Raw genomic sequence first — 9,243 nt, 5'->3', positions numbered from 1 at the left:
TAGTTTTCATAAGTGGGTATGCAAAGTCATGCACTTATATGAAGAAAGGAGTAGTGAGCCCCGAAGTAACACAGGATGCACATATCCCCAGGAAGAGGTGAGGTTAGGGGCATAGATTATGCTGAAATTGTCAGCGTTAGGCTATGGCACAAACAACCATCATGGCTGCCTGTATAATGGCTTCCCAATGCAATTCTCAACCCACCTGATTCTACACATGTCCCTCATAATGGTGAACAAAGGAGCTTAGCCTGATAAGGAAGGGCAAGTTACTGATAAGGGGGGAACAGGATAGTTGACAGGAACAGGCACAGAAGAAATATATTAAAAAAGACACAAATCATCCACAAATGCAAACTCTAAGCAGAAAATTAAATTGATCTATCTATTTCTTGGTCTTATTGAACGATGAGACAGAATTATACAAAAGTAGTTCAGTAACAGAGCCCATTCAGAGGGGAGCCTTCTAACGAATAGTATAAGATCCAACTATTTATCAAATACAGATTTCTTTCCAATTGGACCATTATTATATAAATGTTATTCATTATATATTTCGAGAAACATCTTTCAAAGCATTATGTTACAACTTTAACTAGACTAAACATGTCTTAATATCATATATTTTATTTAAACCATAAGATTTGAAGGAATTCAGCCTGCAGCTTGTTTTCTATGTTCTAAGAAAGTCAGTCTACTGATGCATGTTATTGGTAATTCATATTTCATAGGGAAATACTAGGCTAACTGCCTGGAAGGGCCATTTTAAACCTAACCAATAGCCTGAGGTCAGAATCAAACGCTGCACCTTGTGTCTATGAGAAGAAGACCTTAACCAGTTTGCCAAACCCACCCACAATAATAATAATAATAATACCTATTTCTTTAACCAGGGAGGCCCAATAGACATACAGTCCTTTTACAGGGGTGACCCAAGAGCAATGACTAGTTAAGTCACTTGCTCAAGGTAACACAGTAAGCAAATCAAGGCTTAAAGAATCAAATCCTGTTTCCCAGAAACTGCCCTCACAAGCTTAACCTCTGCACCAATTCCCAGACTAGACCCTCACAAAGGAAAACTTACAAATGAGTTTGAAAAACCCAACAAAATATTTACTTACTACAGGGTTTGTTACCATGCCCACAGAACATATTGCATAAATGTTTGTAAACTCTGATCCTCATCATTCATGTAGTGAACCCCACATGTATTTTATTAAATGAATACCATATCACATACAGTGCATGATGTATAGAACAGAGAGTTCTTTAACTTTCCACAGTAATATTAGTCACTTCACATTTTTGAACATATTTGTGTGAACTTCAGTACCAGCATTTTTAAATTGTTATGAAACTGGAATTTGTTACAAACTGCTCATAAAATGTGCAGTACACCAGTCAAATTCATTGTTTTTTCCTTAGGGTTATTTTACATTTTGTCCCTTCTACCGCAGCTTCTTTAACATTACTCATAAGCACATGATATTGCCTATGAACTATATACTCTTCTTTATCCACTTTAATCCATAAATTCTGTAAAAAATATAACCTGAATTTGATTATGCCTTTTGCAAACACGTTCTGATAATAAATCTTCTTCTACTGATTTAGCAACTTAAGCAAGTCCAGCTGCTCAGGGTTATTATCTCCTTGTATAAGAAAAAAAAACATGAACTTCCAATACATTCTTGAAATAGTCTGCCAAGCAATTACAGTTCCTCATACCTCTCAACCAACTAGTGAGACAGAGGCCAAAAATCAGTGGCTGATGTTAAATAATTTCTCTTATAAACTTAGAACATTTTCAGAATATAAAATTTTGCATTAGTGTCCATTTTCTGAAAGATATGAGCTTTGATACGCAAATATTTATCTTTATGAGAATCTCCGGACCTCAATGATTTTCCGGAAAATCACAAATTTTATGAGGAACAGATCAAAAATAGAAAGAGGTGTAAGTTCCTATGATACAGAAGAATTTTTTAATATGAGACAAAAGAAAATAATTTTTAAGAGAGGATGGCATGATGGTTAAGGTATTTACCTTACATAACCAAGGTGTAAAGCTTGATTCTTACATAGGGGTAATTGACTATACTTAAAGTGGTCCAGAAGGTCAGTTGGCCTAGTACTAATCTAAGAAATTCTCCCACCATAATTATTGACATATTTTTACCATTACATCCTTATTTTACCATTACATGCTTATTCATTTAACATTTGCTTTTTTACCATAGGCATACATGGGTCTGGGTTCTGATAATTCCTCCTGATTTGACATTAATTTTGTACTTTTATCCCTCTCGTTAGAAGACGCTCAGAATCCCTTGCTGTGGTAATTGCATACTTTCAAGTATGTATGCATCCAATGCACATCCATTTTGTTCTGCTGTAGCTGTTGCTGCCCCTAAGGGCCTGGGCTGTGGTTGAAAAGGGTCCAGCGATGAGTGTACTTTTACCCATTTATTAAACTGAAATAAATAAATAAAAGACTAAGTCAAATAATCTGCGTTGTTAGTACTAAATCTGAATGTAAAACTGAATTCAAAAGTACAAGAATTTAACCACACAAGAAATACAGATATCAGTTCCTCCAAATGCACAACCAATCATCTGAAAAGTGAAACCATACCAATAAGTACTCAAGAAAAGGTCTGATTCCTTCCTGCAGTACAAAATGTTCTTCTAATTTGGCTACCTCAGTTAGCATAGATTGGGTCCATGCTGTCACAGCCATACCTCTTAACAAAATATTCTCTGTCAAATTCAACATAATTCTTCTTCACAACATATTCTACCAATCTGCTTCCAAATAAGATGTGACTAAGATAAAGTCCATAATAATGAAGAGTAGATGTGACTAGCTTCCTGACTTGTGAGACGAATGACTGATATTTTTTTTCTTTGTTTTATACAGTGTCTTATCCTGACTAAGATATCCATGTAGTAGTGAGGCACATATTAAAATAATATAAATAGATTCATAATGTCATTTTAGCTGCAGTAGGGAATGAGGTATTGCAACAGCAAACACATTGAGGGATATTCATGAACAAACCGTGTAATTATGTCAAGTGAAATAGCACAGTGAGCAGCGACACACGGAAAGAGGTGAGTCAAATAGCATGATCTCACTTGTGGGAAAAAATGCAGCATGCATTGCATTCAAATAATCACACAATGACATGCAAACAAGCATCAGCATGTTAATGAAAGCCACAACCTATGCAAATGATGAAAACAAACATGGCAGCAGGATTCAGATGCAAATAGAATTCGCATGAGGAGTCTTGGCAATCACCTTATCATGATTTTCAGTGAAGAGATGTTATCATTCATGCTAAGATGTTAGTAGTGCCAAATGTAGTCAGTCAACCTTTGCAAGCCAATGTCTGTGTGTTGCATGTCGCTGACCTCCACTTTCCAGAACAGCCTCTCAGTGGCATGCATTTCATCTTTTTCACTACTGGGACATAGTTGATTGCTACTGTGAGGGTAGAAAGAGATCATATAAGAGATTGAAGACTGGAGCCATCCTCACATGGCATGAGGGGAGATGAATGGCATGCTGATCCTAGTAGCCACAAAGGTTTATGCAAAATTAACCATTCTTGCTATGGGGACCTTTCATTGTCCAGCTGGGAATGTGCTAGGAGTTTCACAGGCCTCAGCCTTATGAATTATACAACACTTTCTATATGTGACACTGATGCATATGGTGGAGGGCATTTGCTCCTCACAGGCAGAAGAGGAGAGAACCACCACTGTGTGAGCATTCTGTGATACAGCCCATTTCTTTGAAGTCCAGGGGGTCACCAGCTTAACCCACATTACTATAAGGACTCTACCTGTTACACTTTGCATAGTATATCAACCAGAAGAATCTTTACTCCATCAACTGCCAGGTGGTCTGTGGTTCACAACGTATTTTATACAATGTGTCTCTGCACCATCAAGGTACCATCAAGGCAGTTCTGATGTTTTCCATATCTGGCACACCTGCAACCTATATCAGTGTTTCATAGGGAGGAGCTTCCAACCTCCCACATGGTCGTCTAGTTGGTAGGTGCACACAAAGCCAACTTTAGAGTCTATGAAGATCTGGTTACATGAACACAGGTAGCAGACCTCTCATAATGTTGTTTTGTGGTGTGGGGGCAGAAGATGCTGCATATGCTTTGGATTCATGGTTGATGACCATCATCTGTAGTGCCCACACAGTGGGGGAGATGGCATACAATATCCCAGTGGCACACCACTGCATATTATTGAACATATGTGTATGGAGTAATTTGTGATGCACTGCAGAAACATGCAGCTAGATATCTGTTTTTTTGCACTGCGATTCTTTTGGTGCTGTGACAGCTCTGGTACATCTGTTGGTAAGTCTGTTGGTATACTGGTAGATCAGTCAGCCAACACCTGCTACTTCCATGCCCCTATTTTCCCTGTGCTTGGTACAGCCTTGTGAAAATGCTATGATATAACTTCTGTTACACCATGTATAATTTGGTAGCTGTGGGTATGTGAACTGCATGCATTGTCCCTTGCTTTAGTGCATACAGCACAGTAAGTGCCCATAAGACAGCAGGACTGGCATCTCCAGTAACGAGCCCAGCAGTCTGTGTGGCTATGCTACATGGTCTTCCTGTGCTCTCCTTAGACTTGCCTGTTACAGATATTACACTGACCTGCCCATTCTCTTTGCTGTAACTGGTTGCCTCCCACCATGACGGGAGCACAGCCTGTCTGCAGGCTTCCAATGTTCTACCCTATTTTATACCCCATTCCAATACATTCTGTTATACCAATGGCTGAGTCATTGCAGGGATGCCACACACACATATATACACACACACACACTCTCTCTTTAATATATGATAACTGAATATAGAACACATGAACTCTGGAACTATTCCTTCCTTGTGGTGTGCATTACCAGTATATCTGTCTGCTTTCACTTTCTCTACATGTTTGATATGTTTGTATACTCAAATATAGTCTGTCTTCTGTAGTATATTCTGTACTGCAGCTCAGTGTCTTGCATAGTGGTGACTGTGCTTTGTATCATGTAAGAGGGATAGTAGCACATTTGTTATGCTGATGAGTTTACAGCATGGTGGCCTCTGAAACATGCCAATAATTAATTGTGCTGTCATTCCCATTCTTCATTATGAGGCCACATTCACCTAGTGCAGAAACACTGTGATCAGTTAAGATGCATGCATAGCTATGCAGCTCAGCCATGCCATTGTACATTTGCAACCTGTTAATGACCATGGTCATTGTGTCACGCAGCTGTCTGTCATGGCCATATTTGGACATGTAGGTCTCATATGGTATGTTCACCTGTAGAAACTCACCATGAGCTGTTTCTCTCCCCTGCACTACTAACCACCTTCATTATTCTGCCATCGATGGGTATTGAGCTACTATTTTGCCCATGGATGTATATCACTTGGTCTATGCAACATGCAGCATAGTGTACCAGCTATCATTTTTGCTCCCGGACTTGATGGTGAGTGGACATGTCCTTTGCAGGTTCTGAGTGAGGCATGGAGATTAAAATCTTTTCATATCTGTTGCACATGCATCACAGGGAGACCTTGCTGGAGGACAACTGTGAATATCCCATGTCCAAGGTGGATACTTGCCAGGTAGGTAAATTATATCACAGGCATTTCCCATCCTGTTGAGCAGTGATGGGATAAATGTGGTGATCAGCAGAGGTGCCACCCAAACTTTCTCCACCAACAGGAAGGAGAGGTTTGGATGGGGCAGCCTCCATACTGCAGTAAGTTTTCAATTTTGTCTGAGTCATTGTACAGTAGGAATGTAAGTATAGTTATAATTGCTTTCTGTTTTCATGGGTATGCGCTGCTCATTAGTGTGAGTTTAATGTTTTGCAGCAGATCATGACATTTAAGTGAATAGAGTTTTCTGTCAAAGGAGGTAGGCCAGACTTTCCAAGTGAGAAAGTGTGCGTAGTGTGTTGCTGAATTGACTGTATCTGTGCGTAAAGTGATTACAACACCACTGGCCATTTTTTTCCAGTTTAAGACTTCGACATTGCATAGTTATTAACTGCTTTTTCTAAGACTGCATTTTTATTTCTTACAGAGTGCAAAGATCCAATGCTGTTCTAGTTATCCCTGAAATTGCTATGTTTATAACAGCTGTACAAGACCTTTCAGCTCTAGCCGTGCTTAGCTGCTCATTGCTTATGTAGGCAGGGATGTTATCTATGCTGCTATGCTAACCTGTGCTACATAGCACTGCATTTGCAATGCTGAGCATTGCAACGCTACATACCCTTGCTTTCCAGAGCAGTGAGCTCATTATTTGTTCAGCGTAATAATTCCATCATTTCTTTGTTATTGTTGAGCGAGCGCAATCTATTCTATTGTATAACGTACTACTGTGTTAAACACTGGTGAGAGTGACACTGCCATTCATTTCATCTGGTCTTAATGAATCTCATATCCTATATGTTCCCCATTTACTGATAAAATTACTGTTCTGAGAGCTTGTTCTCCTTCTATTTCACAACATACTCACCACCGCATGTATAGAATCTTCTCCTATTATCTTCTTCTTGTAATCATGTTGCTTTGCTGGTTTGATTTTCTCTACTTATTTCTGTTTTTCTGCAGCATTAGCTGTGGGACAGGCAGCAATGAAGCAATGGTGTCTGCACACTACACTGGCCACACTACCAACTGCGGGGTCACCTGTTGTATCTAGGCCTTACTCGGCTGACAGAGATTGACCCAAAGTGCTGACTGATCGATACTGATGCTACCTCCTCAGTGGGTATTGTAAGTTCCTCATCAGAGAGTGGCATGAAGGGGGCCTTCTGAGTCACTTGGAGTGAGGGGTAACAGATGGCAATGCCTAAGATGGACCAAGATTTGAGTTAGTGGTCTTCATTTCATTGTCTTTTGTTTCCAAAGGTCTTTTTAATCTCAATGATATAATGATCAGTAACTTTGAGAAGTGACCAATTCAGATGTATTGATCTGTTATTGTAGTTTTAATTGGTTTCATACAGTTGTATTTGTTCTATAAATCTACAGTGTGTGGTGTCTATTGTTTTTAATGTAATCTGTAGTATTTGTTATTATGGTCAAATTACCTATTTTAAATGTTAGGAGTTTAAGTTTGTAAAATGAAAAAGGAACATTTATGGTAACTCCTTCAAATTATTTAATTTAGATGTCATTTTCTCCAGGAAGTCAAACTAGCACAAAGGTATGGCAGGCATCTATCAAAATGTTAGTATGAGATAAAGCATGTAGGAGCTGTCCATTAGTAGTACAAGGGGCGTCCTGGAGTAAATATATCCCATTCATTATGCAATTTTAATTTTGAGTAGGTGCCAATCTTCATGGCAGGATTTTAATAGCACAGTTGATCAGGCATTTGACAGATCTATCTATCTCTTTCTGAGACTATATAAAATGTTTATCCAGGTCTTGCTGTTACTACTGAAAGTCATGTTTAAATAAATACTTCTGTCTGGTAAGTATCTACTTTCTCTAAAAAAAATCCAAATTCTTTACCTCCCAGCATCAGGCAAGGACGGGAAGTATGTTAGTAACTATAGAACTATCTTCCTATGGAATACTGTGGTTAAGTTACATGCCAAAATATTAGGCACCTTGCTACAGACCTTGCTGCAACACTTAACTCCTCCTGCACAAGCAGATTTTATAAAACGTAGGTTCTATTGCTGACCATAACTGGACATTCATTACTTATCTTCAGGTACAAATAAAAGCCCAATTCCCTACTGCTGGCTTCTGTACCATTTTCTAGAAGGTGTCCAACTCAGTGAAGTGAAGCTATATTTGGACACTTGTGTTATATGGGATTCTCCCAGGAGATTGTACAAAAGATTCAAGTTCTCTGTGAGTCACCCTACTTTACAGTTATTGTTAACCTCTCTCTCTCTCTCTGGACATCTTTCTCCCTTGGCAGAGGTACCTATCAAGGATGTGCTCTATCCCCACCATGTCTATACGAGTCATAGAGCCACTAACTCAGATGATTATGGTTACCAACTTGCCCTTGTGTTGGGACTCCCTGTCTGAACAATAAAAGGGTCTTCTGTTCACCGATGATTGTACAATATTTTATGAATACCTAAAGAAGCCCCAATGATAAGTAGCATATTCTTTGAATTTGATGTGGTTTCCAGTCTAGCTGTCTACAAAGGGAAAACTGTGAATTTAATTTCCAGTGATACAGCAAAAGCCAATAAATTACAATTAACCTCCTTTCTTTATAGAATAAGCTCATTATCTCTTCGATATCCAGGTTTAGAAATCACACCTCACTGAGGATTTATTGTCACAGTTGCTTATCCATATCTGCACTGGGAGGAGACTTCACTTATCTATGGTTGGAACAATTATTGTGGTAAAAAAGATTGATGCATCAAGGATATTCTGTGTATTAAGGCATATCTCTACTCCATATTTTAATAACTGGCTAGCTAAAATTTAAAAACTCATAGAACAATTTATTTGGAACAGCTCCAGACACAGAATCCTTCAGAGTTTATTGTATTCAGCTGTCAGCTTGGTGCATTCAAAATATATATGCTAGAGTAGTTGTAATATAAAATTATTTTCAGCTAAACTGGACCATCTTTTTCTGTTGTTATTACTGTTAGGGAATTTGCTGTGGAGTCCTTCCTGTTTTGCACTAATCTGGCACCCCAAAAGCCTCCCCACCCATTTACAACAGTGGTACTGCTTAACAGTAACTTACCAAGCAGAGTGAGTATTTTAAAAAATACTTAAAGTTAGGCACTTTTATGGTATGAATATTCATGGGCTGCATATAGCAGATGAGTACATGCTGTGACCAGTGTGGAGAGACATTTGTATCTGGAATTTGTGTGACATGACTGAGCATGTTCTGGGCAAGAAGGCATTTTGTCTTTTTCCACACCTTGAATGACAGTTTTAATCTGAAACCACATGACCACGAGAAGTATTTTCAGCTTAGGCACATGGAATTAGGATCATCATGCTACACCTTGGTGAGAGATTCCCTAGTTCATTAACAGAGCAGGTTAGTAAGTACTGTAGTCTCAAAGAGGATGCAGGACAGCCAAAAGCATGAGTCTACCCTGATCTTCTCACCTATGTATCATCAGGAATATAATGGCAACTTTTCCTTCTTCGTGTGCAATATTTTTCATATTGCAATTTTGTCCTAAATTTATACCTT

The 9,243-nt window shown here is 38.7% G+C and overlaps 1 long non-coding RNA gene across 1 annotated transcript in view; it reads right to left on the bottom strand.

Moving 5' to 3' along the window:
* Positions 1–371: 371 nt before the first annotated feature.
* Positions 372–9,243, bottom strand: part of LOC122796334 — a 635,752-nt gene continuing 626,880 nt past the window's right edge. Inside the window, exon 3 of the long non-coding RNA XR_006363963.1 lies at positions 372–2,474. This is a non-coding gene — a long non-coding RNA (uncharacterized LOC122796334). The remainder of the gene's footprint in view (positions 2,475–9,243) is intronic.

The sequence above is a fragment of the Protopterus annectens genome, chromosome 3.part0 (assembly GCF_019279795.1).
Source record: "Protopterus annectens isolate FY-2018-M chromosome 3.part0, PAN1.0, whole genome shotgun sequence".
Classification (NCBI taxonomy): Eukaryota; Metazoa; Chordata; order Ceratodontiformes; family Protopteridae; genus Protopterus; species Protopterus annectens.
The sequence above is the reverse complement of the archived record's forward strand: the minus strand, read 5'-3'. Positions and strand labels throughout refer to the sequence as shown.